Here is a 20,333-nt window from a genome sequence, read left to right as displayed (position 1 = left end):
CTCCTCCATTTCCTCCATCTCCTCCTACTCCTTCTTCTCCTCTTCCTTTGATTTCTTTTTCTTTCTTTCTTTCTTTTTCTTTCTTCTCTCTCTCTTTCTTTCTCTCTTTTTCTTTCCTCCTCCTCCTCCTTCTTCTTCTTCTTCCTTCCTTCTTCTTTCTCCTTCTCCTTCTCCTTCTTTCCTCTTCCTCCTTCTTCTTTTTCTTCCTCCTCTTATTCCTTTGTCTTCTTTCTCCTTCTCCTCCTCCTTCATCTTCTGCCTTCTTCCTTCTTCTTCTTTCTCCTTCTCCTCCTCCTCCTTCTTCTTTCCTCCTCTTCCTCCCTCTTCTTCTTCTTCTTTTCTTCTTCTTCCTTCTCCTCCTCCTTCCCCCTCCTCCTCCTTCCCCCTCCTCCTTCCTCCTCCTCCTCCTTCCCCTCTCCTTCTGCTTCCTCTTTTTAAATCTCTTCTCATTACTGTGTGTCATATCAGAAATCAAGACTTTCTGTTACAGACAGTAGAAAGGAGAAAGAGGAACAAACATTTGTTTGTATGTAAAACGCATGTATGTGCTGCTTTTTATACATCACATAAAGTAAACCATGAATAATCATGATAATTATAAATAATCATAAACTTTAAAATATAAAAAGAGAATATGACTCCACTTTTATAGATAATTAAACTGAATGTCAGAGAGTTTATGTAATTTACCCTAAAACATAAAACTAACAAGTTTTAAGATTAGAAGAGTTCAACGGAGCCATCCTCTTTTTGGAAGAATACCTTTTGGGACAAGACATTTTTTAAATTTATTTTTTAGTATACTTTAAGTTCTAGAGTACATGTGCACAATGTGCAGCTTTGTTACATATGTATACATGTACCATGTTGATTCGCTGCACCCATCAACTCGTGATTTACATTAGGTATTTATCCTAGTGCTATCCCTCCCCCAGTCCCCCACCCCCCAACAGGCCCAGGTGTGTGATGTTCCCCGCCCTGTGTCCAAGTGTTCTCATTGTTCAATTCCCACCTATGAGTGAGAACATGTGGTGTTTGATTTTCCATCCTTGTGATAGTTTGCTGAGAATGATGGTTTCCAGCCCCATTCCTGTCCCTGCAAAGGACATGAACTCATCCTTTTTTATGGCCGCAAAGTTTTCCATGGTGTATATGTGCCACATTTTCTTAATCCAGTCTATCACTGATGGACATTTGGATTGGTTCCAAGTATTTGCTATTTTGAATGGTGCTGCAGTAAACATATGTGTGCATACGTATTTATAGTAGCATGATTTATAATCCTTTGGGTACATACACAGTAATGGGATCGCTGGGTCAAATGGTATTTCTAGTTCTAGATCCTTGAGGAATCACCACACTGTCTTCCACAATGGTTGAACTAGTTCACAGTCCCACCAACAGTGTAAAAGTGTTCCTATTTCTCCACATCCTCTCCAACATCTGTTGCTTCCTGACTTTTTAATGATCGCCATACTAAGTAGCATGAGATGGTATCTCATTGTGGTTTTGATTTGCATTTCCCTGATGGCCAGTGATGATGAGCATTTTTTCTTATGTCCGTTGGCTGCATAAATGTCTTCTTTTGAGAAGTGTCTGTTCATATCCCTTGCCCACTTTGATGTGGTTGTTTGTTTTTTTTCTTGTAAATTTGTTTAAGTTCTTTGTAGATTCTGGATATTAGCCCTTTGTCAGATGGGTAGATTTCAAAACTTTTCTCCCATTCTGTAGGTTGACTGTTCACTCTGATGGTATTTTCTTTTGCCATGCAGAAACTCTTTAGTTTAATTAGATTCTATTTGTCATTTTTGGCTTTTGTTGCCATTGCTTTTGGTGTTTCAGCTATAAAGTCCTCATGGAACAAGGCATTTTTATAACACACTTTCCCCTATGTAATTACCAGCTCTTTCTTGATGCATTGGCTGTTAACAAAGTGTAGGCTAGCAGGATTGGATGCTTTCCCAGGAAGGAGATAATTACTTTACAAATGCTATCTCATTTAACAATAGTTTAATGCAGACCTCACTTTCAAATTAGTCATATCCTGATGTTAGCAGTATATTAGCAAAACAGGCCATTTCCTGCCGGGATTAAATATCTCCAGATTTGAAAATAATCTGCATGAAATGTAGAAAGTATGTGGTAATCTTTTTTCTCCTAAATGTGATCCAACTGGCATTTTCAGAGCCTGAAGATAAGGACTTTATTCAGGTGCCTTGCATTTTATACCAGCAGGAAATGCACCACTGAGATCTACTTGGTGATCCAGGGGGCCAGAGCCATGGAATACTAGGAACTTTCTACATGGCGGCTGCTCCTGTTGCAGGTTAGTGCTAAGACTCTGAGACTGAGTGCATACAACATGGGATGGTGTTCTCTGAAGCTTTTGGGGTAATTCCACCAGGTTTTTCACTGCCCGGCCAGCTCCTATGCAGAGCTATACTTCAGTCAGTTACTGAATGCTTATGTTTTGGTCATGTTCTATAGCATTGTAATAATCTGCCAGAATTAAGAAAACCTTTGTTGTCGGGGAGGACTTTTTTTTTTAATTTCCAAAATTATTTCCATAATTTTAAGGATTTCCTCACAATAGCATTTTGTAAACAAAGTATCTGGATCTTCCCTAATAATTTAATAACATCCATTTTATTGTCTCTCATATACATTTTATAAAATTTGTAAAACATGACATTTGCCTGTCAATTAACATGGTCTCTGAGATCACCCTTACTTTCATATTGTATTCCATGGCAACAATGTAATAGTTTTGTAATAGTTTTTCTTGTTATGCATTACGAAGAACCTTAGGTTCCCGCCTTTCTTTTGGGTTACTTCTTAGAATGCAACTTGGATCATATATCAATGGTACCAAGGGACAAGGCTAACTCTACAGTTTTCATCCTGTATTGTCAACCTGATTTTATAAAGATTTTTAATTTTTACTCTACAATTAATCTTCACTATATTCCAACCAGCAAAGCATATTATAAAGAAACACATAAATTTCTAGGTGAGTCACTAGGAGATATACAAAGGGATGTAAAACTTGTAGGAGAGTTACTCATGTAACTATATTCATCCAAATCCACAGCAGACCCAGATCCCAGGCTCTGGTGTAAGAGCTATTTTATCACCGAGGAATCTTTATGGCTTCGTGCATGCAGTAGGAGACAGGGCAGCTGACCCTTTCTGAAACAACCATTGTTCCTATGTATTTAACTCGAAGTAATCAATATTCCAATTTTGTGTTTGGGGGATGGCATGTCCTTCAGTCGTTTACTGAGAAATGATTATATAGATATAATAATTTTCAGGCAAGAAATTTGGCATCTTTAAAGGAACTGTTGATTTTACCAAGGAAACAAATATAAGCATATATTTATTTCTATATCAACTTATTTGTAAATATACACTCATGTAATCTCCAAAGATAAAAATTTAAATCCAAAAATTAACTGTGATACAGTAGTTTCACATACCTGGAGACTGTTTTTTTACTTTGTCTTTTTTTAGTCTTAATCTTTTCTTCAAATAAGGAGAAGAAGAATGTAGAGCAGACACTATTAGGGAGCACCAGCCATTGAGATCCAGGTTGGCAGGTCCCTGCAGTACTTTGGAAGTGGCAGCACCTAGGGATTGTGGAAGAAAGGCTGGTTGAGGCATTTATCCTGAGCCTGCAGGTTGTGCTCTCAGGTATCTAACAGAACTCAGCCAATTTGTTATAATTTAAACCTGTTTTGTTCCCATAAACATTGACATAATTTGATGATAGGGTAATTTCATCAATATTCTACTTCCATATTCTCTTTCAGACACATTAAGTGAATTGGTTTAACCCTCATCTAGATAAAGTAAAAAGAGTATAACTTCTTGTATAAGGTGTAAGAAAGGGGTCCAGTTTCAGTTTTCTGCACATGACTAGACTTAAACTTCCAAGCTATAATAGTGGGAGATTTTAACACCCCACTGTCAATATTACACAGCTCAATGAGACAGAAAATTTACAAGGATATTCAGAACTGGAACTCAGCTCTAGACCAAGCAGACCGAATAGACATCTATAGAACTCTCCACGCCAAATCAACAGAATATATATTCTTTTCAGCACCACATAACACTTATTCTAAAATCAACCACATAATTGGAAGTCAAACACTCCTTAGCAAATTCAAAAGGACAGAAATAATAACAAACAGCCTTTGAGACCACAGTGCAATCAAATTAGAACTCAGGATTAAGAGACTCACTCAAAACTGTACAACTACATGGAAACTGAACAACCTGCTCCTGAATGAATACTGGGTAAATAACGAAATTAAGGCTTAAATAAGTAAGTTATTTGAAACTGGTGAGAACAAAGACATAACATACCAGAATCTCTGGGACACAGCTAAAGTGGTGTTTAGAGGAAAATTTATGGCGCTAAATGCCCACATTAGAAAGGGGGAAAATCTAAAATCGACACTAACATCACAATTAAAAGAAATAGAGAAGCAAGAGCAAACAAATTCAAATGATAGCAGAAGACAAGAAATAACCAAGATCAGAGTTTAACTGAAGGAGACAGAGACATGAAAAACCCTTAAAAAAATCAGTGAATCCAGGAGCTGGTTTTTTGAAAAGATTAACAAAATAGACAACTAGCAGACAAATAAAGAAGAAAAGAGAGAAGAATCAAATAGACACAATAAAAAATGATAAAGGTGATATCACCACTGATCCCACAGAAATACAAACTAGCATCAGAGAATACTATACATATCTCTATGCAAATAAACTAGAAAACCTGGAAGAAATGGATAAATTCCTGGGCACATACACTCTCCCAAGACTAAACCAGGAAGAAGTTGAATCCCTGAATAGACCAATAACAAGTTCTGAAATTGAGGCAGTAATTAATAGCCTGCCCCCCGCAACACACACACAAAACAAAAACAAAAACAAACCCAGGACCAGACAGATTCACAGCCAAATTGAACCAGAGGTACAAAGAGGAGTTGGTACCATTCATTCTGAAATGATTCCAAACAATAGAAAAAGAGGAACTCCTCCTTAACTCATTTTATGAGGCAAGCATCATCCTGATTCCAAAACTTGGCAGAGACACAAGAAAAAAATAAAATTTCAGGCCAATATCCCTAATGAACATCGATGCGAAAATCCTCAATAAAATACTGGAAAACTGAATCCAGCAGCACATCAAAAAGCTTATCCATCACGATCAAGTTGGCTTCATCCCTGGTATGCATGGTTGGTTCAACCTATGCAAATAAATAAATGCAATCCATCAAATAAACAGAACCAATGACAAAAACCACATGATTATGTCAATAGATGCAGGAAAGGCTTTCAATAAAATTCAACACCCCTTCATGCTAAAAACACTCAATAAATTAGGTGTTGATGGAATATATCTCAAATTAATAAAAGCTATTTATGACAAACACATACACAATGTCACACTGAATGGGCAAAATCTGGAAGCATTCCCTTTGAAAACCGTCACAAGACAAAAAATGCCCTCTCTCACCACTCTCAAGCAACTAGTATTGGAAGTTCTGACCACGGCAATTAGGCAAGAGAAAGAAATAAGGGATATTCAAATAGGAAGGGAGGAAGTCCAATTGCCCTGTTTGCAGATGACATAATTGTATACTTAGAAATCCCCATCATGTCCACCCAAAAACTCCTTAAGCTGATAAGCAACTTCAACAATGTCTCAGGATACAAAATCAATGTGCAAAAATCACTAGCATTCTTATACATCAATAATAGACAAACAGCCAAATCATGAGTGAACTCCCGTTCACAATTGCTACAGAGAAAATAAAGTACCTAGGAATACAACTCACAAGCAATGTGCAGGGCCTGTTAAAGGAGAACTACAAACCACCACTCACTTAAATAAGACAGGACCCAAACAAATAGAAAAAAATTCCATGCTCATGGATACGAAGAAGCAATATCATAAAAATGGCCATACTGCTCAAAGTAATTTATAGATTCAATGCTATTCCCATGAAGCTACCATTGACTTTCTTTACAGAATTAGATAAAACTACTTTAAATTTCATATAGAACCAAAAAAGAGCCTGTATAGTCAAGACAACCCTAAGCAAAAAGAAAAAAGCTGGAAGCATCAAGCTACCTGAATTCAAACTATACTGAAAGTCTACAGTACCCAAAACAGCATGGTACTGGTGCCAAAACGGATATATGGACCAATAGAACAGACCAGAGGCCTCAGAGTAACACCACGCATCTACAACCATCTGATCTTTGACAAACCTTACAAGAGCAAGCAATGGGAGAATGATTCACTACTTAATAAATGGTGCTGGGAAAACTGGCTAGCTGTATGGAGAAAACTGAAACTGGACTCATTCCTTACACTTCATACAAAAATTATCTCAAGATGGATTAAAGGCTTAAATGTAAGACCTAAAACCGTTAAAACCCTAGAAGAAAACGTAGGCAATACCATTTAGGACATACGAATGGGCAAAGACTTCATGACTAAAACTCCAAAAACAATGGCAACAAAAGCCTAAATAGACAAATGGGATCTAATTAAACTAAAGAACTTCTGCACAGAAAAAGAAACTATCATCAGAGTGAACACACAACCAAGAGAATGGGAGAAATTTTTTGCAATGTATCCATCTGACAAAGATCTAATGTCCAGAATCTGCAAAGAACTTAAACGAATTTACAAGAGAGAAGCAAACAACCTCATCAAAAGGTGGATGAAGTGTTTGAACAGACACTTCTCAAAAGAAGATATTTATGTGGCCAACAAACATTTGAAAAAAAGCTTATCATCACTAGTCATTAGAGAAATGTCAGTCAAAACCACAATAAGATATCATCTCATGCCAGTGAGAATGGTGATCATTAAAAAGTCGGGAAACAACAGATGCTGGTGAGTAAGTGGAGAAGTAGGAACACAAATGCCCATCAATGATAGACTGGATAAAGAAAATGTGGCACATAGACATCATCGAATACTCTGCATCCATGAAAAAGAGTGAGTTCATCTCCTTTGCAGGGACACGGATGAAGCTGGAAACCATCATTCTCTAGCCAACTAACACAGGGACAGAAAACTAAGCACCGCATATTCTCACTCATAAGTGGGAGTTGAACAGTGAGAACACGTGGACACAGGGAGGAGAACATCACACACCAGAGCCTTTTGGGAAATGGGGGCCAAGAGGAGGTAAAGCATTAGGACAAATACCTAATGCATGCGGGACTTAAAACCTAGATGATGGGTTGATGGATGCAGCAAACCACCATGGTACATGTATACCTATGTAGTAAACCTGCACATTCAGCACATGTATCCCAGAACTTAAAGTATATAAAAATATAAAGTTATTTTGTGAGAGAGAAAAAAGGGACCACATTTACATAATGTTTATTTACTATGGTGTATTTTTATAATTGTTCTATTTTATTATTATTTTTGTTGATCTCTTGCTTGCCTAACTTATAAACTGAATGTTATCGTAAGTATATACGGATCCAAAGAAATCGTGTAAATAGTGTATATGAGACTCAGTATTATCCTCAGTTTCAGGCATCCCCTGGGGGTCTTGGAATGCATCCCCTGTGGATGGGGGGAACTAATTCACTTATCCTTCTGCCGCCCTGCAGGAAGGATTGTATGAATGCCCCATGGAAAAATACAATCAAACATCAACTGATTTCATCTTACTGGGAATCTTCCCACCATCCAGAATTGGCCTTTTCCTCTTCATCCTCATTCTCATTTTGTTATTGGCTCTAATTGGCAATCAGTCCATAATCTTTCTCATCTTCTTGGACACTCATCTCCACATGCCCATGTATTTCTTACTTGGTCAGCTCTACCTCATTGACCTAAATTACATCTCCACTATTGCCCCCAGATGTTTTCTGATTTTCTGTTTGGAAACAAGTCTATTTCCTTCACTGGGTGTGGGATTCAGAGTTTCTTCTTTGTGGCTTTAGCAGGTGCAGAAGTGCTGCTCCTGACATCAATGGCCTGTGATCATTATGTGGCCGTTTGCTTTCCTCTCCACTATCCCATACATATGAGCAAAAGAGTATGTGGTGATGATAATAGGATCTTGGATAATGGGCTCTATTGACACTTTTGCTCACATTTCATATATGCCCCATATCCCTGTTGCTCAGCAAGGGCTGTGATGTCCCAGCCATGGTGACTCTGGCCTTCTTGGACACCTGGGTCTATCAGTGCGCAGTGTTTTTGAGCACAATCCTCTTTCTCGTGTTTACTTTTATTGATATTGCAGGTTCCTATGGCCAGGTTCTCCTTACTGTCTACCACATGAAATCTGCAGAAGGGAGGAAGAAGGCCTATTTGACCTGTAGTACCCACCTCACTGTAGTAATTTTCTACTATGCAAACTTTGCTTATACCTCTCTATATTCGAGATACCTGCAATCTCCAACAGAGGACAAGGTTCTGGCTGTCTTCTACACCATCCTCACCTCAATGCTCAATGCCATCATATACAGCCTGAGAAACAAGGAGGTGATGGGGGCCCTGACACGAGTGAGTCAGACAATCTTCCCTGTGAAAATGTAGACATACTTTCTGCCTTAGAGTCCAAGCACTAACTTCACGTCAACTTAGCAGTGTACAGCAGTTATGGATAATATTCCATGCCAGGAGTGTGGAACAAAAATTACTCTAGAAAGTTTTTTAAAATTTAGTCTTGACAATTTAATTGCATATTCTAAGACATCCATGTTGTTTTGTTTTTGTTTCTTTTTATCAAAATATAGATCATTTATTTTCCACTAAATTGTGGGCAGTAGGGTTTCATTAAAATTAAAATAATAAATGTCCAAACTAATCATAGCATTCTGCATAATAGTTATATGTCATTCATCTCTCATTATTATTAAGATGAAAGAATAATAAATTATTTAAGATGACTGAATCTAATTGAATATAAGATAGTATTGTATTTTCTCTCAAATGGTGGGTATAGCTTCTTCTTTTTCCTAAAGTAATGATTTATTGATAAATTTACCTCAGGATAAATAATTATTTTGGGGGATAAGCCAATTTGTCTTTAGAAAAACAAAAGTTTCTTTACAACAGATTCTATAGAAGTTACAGTCTAGTGAGTGTCGAGTAGATTATTTGAACCACTCCCCAGTCACATCACAACACACTCAATTTCTGCCTCCTTCATTGCCACTGGTATTCTCATACAAGACATTCTGCCTGGTCAATTTTATTTCTACTTATTTTTCTCATATATCAACACGTCTATACAGCTTGGGTTGGGGTCAGCTTCTCTGCTCCACTATTTTTATGCCTGCTTAGGCATGTGCCTAAAAGCATCAACATTATTTCCGTAAAAGTTATACTGTATTATATATTGAAAATTTGCCAAGAGTGGGTTTTAAGTCCTCTTTATAAAGATCATAACTATGGAAAGTGCTGTAAAACTTAAGTGTAGTAATCATTTCAACATGTAGATGGATGTCAAACATCCTGTTGTACATTTTTAGTAAAATAAAATATTATGTGGCACATCTTTAATGAAATCAATAATCAATCAATACAGACTGGCTTGAAATGTTCCTAATCTAATTAAAATATATTTTGATGATGTCACTTTCCTTGGCGTGGTATGTGATTCTCTCCACTGGCTAATTCACTCCTACATTGGCAGGATCACACTGTACCTGGAACTTCATGTTCTCTTCATCTTAAATTGAATGTAGTTTTCTGAACAAGTTTTGAAAAGTCAGTCCTTCATTACATGAAGGATACAATTGGTTTTACCTTTAATGCATTGTTCTGTATCCTCCCAAGTTTCTTTCACTGCATGAATCCCCATTTCTCCCTTTTCTCAAGGTAAACATCAGGTATCATCTACATAAGGAAGCATGTTGAATGTGCTTGTTCAACTTTATATTCTACTCTCATACATCCTACTATTTCTAGTAATAACATGTGTCATCACGATGGATTGTAATAATCTCTTTTCTCTATGGCTCCACAGACTATTATCTTTTAACCATCAGCGGCTTGCTCGTTTCCTCTTCAAATGCCCAGATGTTGCTCTTGAGTACCTGTTCTACCTTCAAATTATTATTCACACCTCAAATCGTGTTTACGTAATCTTAGCCCATTGCGTTTTCACATAATAATTAGAGTCAGCCAGCAAAATGTCTATAGGAAAAAAGTTTTGTGTCTCGGTGTGAATTCTTACAGTCTAGAGCATAATTTGTGGAAAAAGGAAATATTTTCTATATTAAATCTCTTGATTCATTAATGAAACATATTTTACTACATATATATCTGCTTATAAAGAGGAGAAATCCATCCATTTCTAGGCGATAGTCATGGGAATGATTCCTGTAAATTATTATTATTATTATTTTTAGATTCTGTGTTACTGTGTTGCCTAGGCTGGTCTCAAACACCTCGGTGCAAGTCATGCTAAAACTATTCTCATAAAGTGAATAAAACTGAATTGCTGGGTTTTTAACCAAAAGCATAATTTTTTAGTAGAAGCATACACTAAGCATAAACCAGCTTGCCTGATAGCCCGCTTCCATATGGCTGCTTACTGCTTAAAAATCACGTAGCCCCTGTCACAGGGGCCTAACTACCCTTAATTGTTTCTTTAGATTTCATCTTTAATTTTAGGAAACCTCAGGTTATCTATTTAAAATGATTTCCGGATCCTGAATTCTAGTGGATCCACTGACGCAGGGGGTCTGCAGAGCTTGTCTGAGAAACTGACTCAGTGCAGGATGCAGCGTCTTCATCTTACTGTCTAGTGACTCCACCACACACTTCTGGACCAATCAGCAGTCCCCACACTTCAGCTCATCACCCAACCAGACTCCTTAAAAATGTCATCTCCAAGTCTCTCCAGAAGGCTGATTTGAGGCTTCTTTCTCTTCTTCTGAGAGATGAAGCCAGCTGGACTTCCTGGGTCGGGTGGGGACTTAGAGAAGTTTTCTGTCTTACAAGAAGATTGTAAATGTACCAATCAGCTCTCTGTAAAAATGCACCAATCATTGCTCCGTGCCTAGCTAGAAGATTGTAAGTGCACCAATCAGCATTCTGTAAAATGGACCTATCAGAACTCTGTAAAATGGACTGAACTGCAGGACATGGGCAGGAACAAATAAGGGAATAAAAGCTGGCCACCCCAGCCAGCAGTGGCAACCCCAGCTCAGGTTCCCTTCCAGGCTGTGGAAGCTTTGTTCTTTACCTCTTCACAATAAATCTTGCTGCTGCTCAGTCTTTGGGTCCGCACCACCTTTAAGAGCTGTAACAATCATGCGAGGGTCTGTGGGTTCATTCTTGAAGTCAGTGAGACCAGGAACCCACCAGAAGGAACAAAATCCAGACACACTTCAGCTGACCTATGATTATTTAACTCTTTCTCTGCTACAACTCCCACTATTTTGGTTGGCTACCACTCAATGGGCAATTGAACCCTGTGGGCGTGTAACAATCCTCCTCCCTCCGTCTCCCCATAGGTGGAATTACAGGCCTGTGTCACCCTGCCCTCGTCTTTAACAAAAGATTTGGCATAAATGGTTAACACTTGAATCTTGGATCTTTGGGACATTTGTATTTGGGCTTCTTTTTAAGTAAATGTAATTATGCATTTAAAGAACTATGTTGTTTAATGAATAATTCAAATGGACTGAACACAGACATTTAAAAATATAAAATAAACAGGTCGCTTTTATTTACGTTCCTTGCTCTCATTTCTTCCTTCAGTATAAACCAAGTTGTGGCTACTCTATGCTTGCTTTAGTGGTTTCTACTGAGGAAGTGTGAAATACTCAATTCCTACTTCCAGAACATTCTCAGGGAGAGCAGGGGTATTTCAGGATCCCCTTCTCTTCTGGGCTTCCTCATGTTGGGTAGGAGCTGTAAGGGACTGCCACAGTGCTTCTCTGATACAGGCCACTTGGACCTGTCTACTCTCCTGGGTACCCTGCCAGTCTTGGTGGTCCCCTGAAGATGATTCTGTCCTGAGATCCAGACTGCAGGCTCCCTTTGTTTCGTATGCCCAAGTCCAGGTTAGTTTCTGTCTCATATCCCCCATACTTGTTTACAGGATCCCAGTGGGTAGTCTTGAGTCATGACCTATAAAGTCTTTATTTCATACAGAAATACTCTCAAATCACCTTTTCCCACATCAAATAAGGATTCTTCCCTCCTTATTCAGCACAAATGTGTTTTGTCTACTAAAGAAGATATAAAAACAGTGTGCAATGTACAGTAGATGTGGCATCTAGATTTTTTATTATTATACTTTAAGTTCTAGGGTACATGTGCGCAATGTGCAGGTTTGTTACATCGTTATACATGTGCCATGTTGGTTTGCTGCACCCATCAACTTGGCATTTGCATTAGGTATTTCTCCTAACACTATCCCTCCCTCAAACCCCAGCCCCCAAAAGGCCCTGGTGTGTGATGTTCCCCTCCCTGTGTTCATGTGTTCTCATTGTTCAACTCCCACTTATGAGTGAGAATATGTGGCATTTGGTTTTCTGTCCTTGTGATATTTTACTGAGAATGATGGTTTCCAGCTTCATCCATGTCCCTGCAAAGGACATGAACTCACCCTTTTTTATAGCGGTGTAGTATTCCATGGTGTATATGTGCCACATTTTCTTTATCTAGTCTATTATTGATGGACATTTGGGTTGGTTCAAAGTCTTTGCTACTGTGAATAGTGCTGCAATAAACATACATGTGCATATGTCTTCAGCTTGCCCTCTGTGGGCTGCACCCACTGTCCAACCTGTCCCAATAAGATGAATCAGGTACCTCAGTTGGAAATCCAGAAATCACCCGTCTTCTCTGCTGGTCTCTCTGGGAGATGTAGACCGGTGTTGTTCCTATTCGGCCATCTTGGAAATGACTCCTAGATGTGGCATCTACTATTATGTTCAAAGGCAGGGTTTAAAAGGTGAAGAAATTCTTTAGATTTTCAAATGTAAGAATATTGAAACATCTGTGTTTGATTTTCAGGAAATTATCTTTGCTACCTACCCTGATTAGACCATTATATAACATATGCTTGTATAAAAACATCAAATTGTAACCCATAAATTCACATAATAACAGTGTATCAACTAAATAAATAAACATTTCTTAAAAACATTTATAAAGTTCCAAATATATAAAATGGACTAATGTTACTTTTTTAAGATGGGAGGCGTAATTAATTTATTGGAAACTGTGGAAAATTTGAGTACATTTAAGGTACTGTTTGGCATAAAAATTTAATTACTAAATATACCCTAGATAATATTATACCACAGTTAGTAGTTACATGATTTTTATCATCAATTTTAATAACACAAAATTGTTTTAAAATTTAATGGGCATTTCCAGAAGAAAAGAAACAATATAAACATATACTTAAAATATGTTAAAGATAACTCCAATATGTGATATTTTAATACCATCTACTTATGTGTTTTAAGTAAATTAACATAGTTCCACTTTTATGTTCTAAAACTTATTGCCAATATAAACTAAATTGGGAAAGAAATTAATATATACAGACACATCATTGGTATGAATGCAGTGAATAACAACATATAAAATGTAGGATTTCATAAAGTATTAGAGACACGAATGCATTAGTAAAACCTGAATAAACATAATTGTTTATTTTCCCACTGAGTTTACCTTTGACGTGACTTGAAACATCTAAATACATTATCAGAACTCATTTCTAAACTTTGGACTAAGGCCATCCTATGTTATTAGTGACTCAGCCTAGAATGTCCAAACTCTCAGTGGACATTCCCCAGTGAATCCTAGCAAAACCGTCATTAAACTTGTTCTTCCGGTAAAGAAACACTAGAGTCATGGTTGCTACTGAATCACCATGAAGGTCTCTAAAATCTCAAGTGTAGGGATGGAAATGAATACATACCTTTCTTTAAAAAGCATTCAGAAATCTTGCTCAGAAAAATGACTTTGTTCACATGATTACTGTATGACTGCTTACAGCTAACCGAGGCAGTGCGTGTTTGAAATTGAGGAGATAATAAAAGGTACTAATTATATTTGTATTTTTAAATTTTTATTGGTCACAGGGAAGAAGGGACTCTGGCAACTGCTTAAGAGAACTGTTTCAGAAATAGAATTGTAAGATTGAGCACTAGTGGCTGTAATTTCTGTTAACAAAATTCTGCAGAAATCTTGGAGTATAGAATACAGATAACCAACAGCGATTTTGCTGCTAATTCATAAATGTGTTTTCTGAATGGGAAGCTAAATGACGGTCATGGAAGAGATGGGGCTAAATTATATTAGAACATGCTTTTATGGGCTCAAGTGAAATTAATGAATCCACATATAATAATCCAGTCTTTCTAGTAAAATACCTGGAAAGTACTAGTGTTGTTTTTGCATAAAAATGTTAAAATGACATTAAGGTAAAGGCAAAATGAGAATGGTTAAAATTACCACCTGTAAAGCAATAGTATATATATTTTTAAACAAAGGACCCTTTTCTGGAAATAAATAATGCAGGTAACCATATGATTAGTAGCTGGGATGTGGTTATCCATATTTTGTGTTTACACCCAATTTGTGCAAAACTGTAGTGCGTTGTGCTTTTAATTTTTATATTGTGTTTATTTTTTCTTCAGGGCACAATGTAAACTTCCAGCGAAATAATAGAAATATCTGCTTTAACAGCAATGCAGAGTTTTTGTGAGAAGCCAATGAGCATAGTATGTGGAAACAATGTGAAGGCTATATTATTCTACAGTCATAGTGGATAACAATGTGTGAATGTGATAGTGATTATGCTGATGATGAGGGCAATGATAATGATGAAGATGCTGAAACTCACAGCTTCTCTTCAATGATACCCCCAGTCAAGTAATACACGTTCACTATGTCACAGACCGCTCATAATAACAATTTTAAGTAGAGCAGCCTTATTTTGTGATAATAATTTTTCTTCGAAAATAGTTTTGATCAAAACTGAGGACAGTGTAGGTTTCACAAATCGGTGCCTTAGTGGAAAACTTCAGTATTTAGACTCAAGAGCACCATCCTCCTTGGTTCCCAACTCTGTCACTAGGTCGTTGCACAGCCATGAATAACCTTCAAATCCTTGTGATTCAGTTATTCTTCCTTCTGATAATGAGAATATAGTTGAAAAATCTTTGTCTTCTGTGAATATATGAATCACTACAATTAGGTTATTTTTATTATCTCATTTTCAACTCTAAATTGAAGGATGGAAAAAAGAGATCTCTGCAATGCAGTGATGCATTCTGACTTTAAAAGATGGTAATATGTAATTCATTTGAAACTTGGGCACCATTTGGAGAATTTTAATTATTATGCTGAATATGTTCATCCTCAAATTGATTTATGAAATATATGTGTATTTTTTAGTAAGTGAATTCTTCCAGTAGGGAAACCTTTATATTGGGAACAAGATAGAAATTGCATTTCTTTTAGAGTTTCTGAGAAACCATTTTTCTATAAAGGTATGGGTGGTTGTTGCTGGATCAAGTGAAAGTCCAGTGAAACCAGGTGATACGAGGAAACAGAAGAAGTTGAAATGATTAAATTTTAATCATTAAAATAATCTCATTTGTGATTTAAAAATGTTTATTATTTTGCAGTTATTTACCATCTATAATGATTTTTTTATTTTAATAAATTTAACCTCTTATATTTTTGTTTTGGGTAATTAAAAAGTGAGCCAGTCTTATTTCAGACTTACTGCCTAAAAATATTTGAAGGATAAAATAGACCACACATTTTAAAAAGTTTATGTAAATGTTTGTTTATATATAACGTGTATTTACTTATGTTTGCATAAATATGTATATATGTATATCAACTCATATGTATGTGTTTGTGTGTATATATATATGCATATATGTATGTGTGTTTATGTATAATCTGGATAAGTTCACTTAAAATCTCTGAATCTCAATTTCATCATCTATAAAATGTCAGTGGTGATGTCCATGTGAAGAGCTTGTTATTAGGATTAAATCTAATGGAATTATAGAACAAATCCTGACATATTGTAAGTGCCAGTGTGTGGAGACAGTCAATAAAAGTTCATGCCGTTATCCTTCCTTTCATTCCAGATGATGCCCAGGTTGAAGGTTTGGTTTTCCTACTCACTGTGAAACCATCATTGGAATATTTTGTGTTCGCTTTTTACTCCAGTGTATAACATCATTAATGCTGATGCCTAGATGTATACATTTTATGAGAATTAGAAAAATAAAAGCAAGTGTAAATGTTTTAAAATGGGCTTAAAATACTTATAGCTATTTTGGTGGATAAAAAACTAAGGGACAAAAGTAACCCATTTGGATTTATTTTTATCTAAGAAAAAAATGTCCTCTTCACATTACTTAGACAGATATATAACGGCTGAGACTGCTTCCTCATTACAGACAGAGCTCTAATTTTATATAAACAATGTTATATGACAGAATTAGAACCCTGGAACATGAATAATCAAAGAGACACTACATTGGTGTTCAAGAGAGATTGTAACGTCACTGCCACTCACCACTTGCAAAGTCCAATTAACGAGAACAAAGTCTGGTAGAAAGAAAGTGACTTTTTCTTCTAAACTTAGCTGAGAGGAAGGAGAGGCTTCTGTCTTAATGGGAAATGCTTCCCCTTTCAGGGCAGTAGGTAGGGTCTTTTAAAGGGGTCTTGGCATGAATGGCATGCAGGGGGTGAGGAGATGGGGGTCCAGGGGTTTTCTTCTGATGTCTTTTCTATCCGGTGGTCTGGCTGGCACCATCACAGGCAGAGCTGGGTTGTAAATTGAGGCAATCTCCTAGTGGGAGGGAGTTCCGTGGGTGCCTGATTTGCTTCAAGGTTCCATCTCTAGAACTTCTAAGTAAACACAAAGTCATATAAACTTGCCTTGTAGAACGTGTCTGGTGGAGACAGTAAAGGATATATTTGCATTCCTAAACAGTTAAGTAGGAGGTTGGGGGAGGAGGAGAAAATAAGTCATTATTTTTCTTTTTAAAAATGAGGTAGTCAGTTACAACAAGGCAATAAATATGAGATTTCACGTGCCATTTAGGATTCTGTCCTATGTTACATTTTCTCTTTTTAAAATTAGCGCTATAACTGTCTCATGGAAAGTTTATCATAGACTGCCCTATATAAAATATAAATGATGGAAATATTCGAAATGTTAATTATGTTAGTAATTTCAAATAGTACATATTCTACTTGCCAATAACTAAACTACTAATATAAATTACATACTATTGCATCAGAATTAATGCTGATCTTGTACTGTTTCCAAATGACATATATGAAAATAATTTGCTCTTCTGAATTGTCCTTCACAAATTACCAGAGGTCATAAAATAATTGAAAATAATTTGCTCTGTAGAGGCTGAGGAACTTGCCAGAATTTTCTTAAAATGTATTTGGAAATCCAAATATGCAATAATTTCAGTACATTTTAATGTTTGTATTAGGGTAAATATACTTAAGGTAAACTGCACCATTTTAACAATTTCAATTGTGGAGTTCTGTGGCACTAAGTACATTTATGTTGTGCAACCATCCCCACCATGGATCTCCAGAACAGTTTCATTGTCTCCAACTAGAATTTTGTTCCCTACACAATTATTCTCCTTGTCTCCCTTCCCCTATCCTCTGGTGTCCAGCATTCTTTCTGTCTCTATGAATTTGACTACACTGGGTACTTAATATAGGTGAATTCATACAATATTTGCCTGTTCATGATTTATTTCACTGAGCATAATGTATTCAAGATTTATCTATGTTGTAGCATGTGTCAAAACTTCATTCACTTTTAAAACTGAATATGTACTTACTACATTTTTTATTGATTTTTCTGTGGATGAACATTTAAGTTGTTCTGCCTTTTGGGTATTGTGAATAATACTGCTATGAATGTGGGCATGTCAGTATCTTTTTTGAGTGTCTTATTTCTTTGGGTCCACATTCAGAAGTGGAATTGCTGGAGCATATACCAATTCTGTTTAGTTTTTGAAGAAATTACTATACAGATGGTCCAGAAACACAATAATTTGATGACTTTTTGACGTTACTGTGCATTTATAGAAACATAATTCTATTGTAAGTAAAGGAGCATCTGGAATTACAATGATTTGAGTTGCAATATTTTAACATTGGGATGACTTTTTCAAGATAGTAAATGTATGATACTTACAATATTTTAAACTCATAATGGATTTTTCAGGAGGAAATCCCATCATAAATTGAGGAACTTCGATCATTTTCCATAGAGGCTGTACAATTTCACATTGCCACTGACTATACTTTTATGATTTTAGCTCTTACACTTAGGTCTTTAATTTATCTTGACTTAATTTTTTGTGTGGTTTAAAGTTAGCATCCAATTTCAATATTTTGACTGCAGATATACGGTTTTTCAGACACTGTTTATTGAAAAGACTATCCCTTTGCCATTGAGTAAACCTGGTTCCCTTGACAAAAAAAAAAAAAAAATTGCTGCGTATATGAGTCTATTTCTTGACTCTATCTCCTCCTCCTCCTCCTCCTCCTCCTCCTCCTCCTCCTCCTTAGTCTTTGTCTTCATCTTCTTTTTTAGATAGGGTCTCACTCTTTCACCCACAATGGAATGTGCCAGTGAGAACTGGGCTCACTGCAACCTCTGCCTCCCCGGCTCAAGCAAACCTCCCACCTCAGCCCCCAAGTAGCTGGGACTACTGGAGTGAGCCACCACCCCTGGCTAATTTTTGTATTTTTTGTAGAGACAGGATTTTACCATGTTACCCTGTATGGTCTCAATGTTGTGATCTCAAGCAATCTGTGTGCCTCAGCCTCCCAAAGTACTAGGATAACAGGTGTGAGCCACGGCACCTGACTTCTGTTTTCTTATATTGGTATACATGTCTGGCTTTATACCAGTGCCATACTTTTTATAAAATTATTGTAGCTTTTGGAACTGGAACAAGCAAGGATGTTCACTCTCACCACTCCTCTTCAACATAGTACTGGAAGTCCTAGCCAGAGCTATCAGACAAGTGAAAGAAATAAAGGACATCCAAATCAGTAAAGAGGAATTCAGATTCTCACTGTTTGCTGATGATATGATTGTTTACCTAGAAAACCCTAAAGACTCTTCCAGAAAGCTCCTAGAACTGATAAAAGAATTTACCAATGTTTCCTCATACAAAACTAGTGTATACAAAACAGTAGTTCTCCTACATACCAGCAGCGACCCAGCTAAGAATCAAATCAAGAGCTTAGCCCCTTTTACAATAGCTGCAAAAATAAAAATAAAATAAAATAAAGTAAAATAAAATACTTAGGAATACACCTAACCAAGGAAGTGAAAGACCTCTACAAGGAAAACTACAAAACACTTCTGAAAGAAATCATAGATGACACAAACAAATGAAAATACATACCATGCTCATGGATAGGCAGAATCAATATTGTGAAAATGACCATACTGCCACAAGCAATCTACAAATTCAATGCAATTCCCATCAAAATGCCACCATCATTCTTCACAGAAGTAGAAAAAACAATTACAAAATTCATATGGAACCAAAAAAAGGTCTGCATAGCCAAAGCAAGACTAAGCAAAAAGAACAAATCTGGAGGCTTTTGGTAAGTTTTAAAATCAGAAAGTATCAGTCTTTCATTTTTGTTCTTAAAAACAATAATGTATTCAAGACTGTTTGACTAATCAATGTCCCTCGTAATTCCATATAAATTTTAGCATGGGTTTTTCTCTGTTTGAAAAAAAGATTTATCATGAGAATTTTCATAGAGATTCCATTGAATCTTTAAGTAACTTTGGATATTATTGACATCTTAACAGTGTTAAGCCTTCCAATCTATACATACAGGATATATTTACATTTATTTGTGTCTTCTTTAATTGCTATAATCAACATTTTGTCATTTTTCAGTGTATAAGCCTTTTACCTTCTTGGTTATGTTTATTCCTAAGTGTTTCATTTTTTTGATACTATTGTAAATAAAATCACGATCTCTTTTACAGATTGTTTATTGTTAGTGTATAGCCACTCAAAGCCTAGGCTCAGAACAGACACAGTTTTGCTTCTGACACATTCAATGAATCACAGCAAATTGTTAGTGTATAGAAGTCAATAGGTTTTGGCTGTTGTTGCATGCTGCAATTTTGCTAATTATTTGTAACAGTTTTTAGTGTGTAGAATCCTGTGGTTTTCTACATATATAGTTATGTCGTATGCAAATAGAAATTATCATGCTTCCTTCCTTTTAATTAAGGTAACTATTTTTCTTCTTT

At 36.4% G+C, this 20,333-nt stretch overlaps 1 protein-coding gene and 1 pseudogene across 2 annotated transcripts in view; both read left to right on the top strand.

The window, feature by feature from the left end:
- The window catches only part of LOC105474765 (olfactory receptor 2L8), a 240,005-nt gene that overhangs the window by 119,934 nt on the left and 99,738 nt on the right, over window positions 1-20,333 (top strand). The gene's annotated exons all lie outside the window — the stretch shown is intronic.
- Window positions 484-18,529, top strand: LOC139357161 (olfactory receptor 2L3-like; annotated as a pseudogene).

The sequence above is a fragment of the Macaca nemestrina genome, chromosome 1 (genome assembly GCF_043159975.1).
Source record: "Macaca nemestrina isolate mMacNem1 chromosome 1, mMacNem.hap1, whole genome shotgun sequence".
In the NCBI taxonomy this organism is placed as follows: Eukaryota; Metazoa; Chordata; class Mammalia; order Primates; family Cercopithecidae; genus Macaca; species Macaca nemestrina.
The sequence above is the reverse complement of the archived record's forward strand: the minus strand, read 5'-3'. Positions and strand labels throughout refer to the sequence as shown.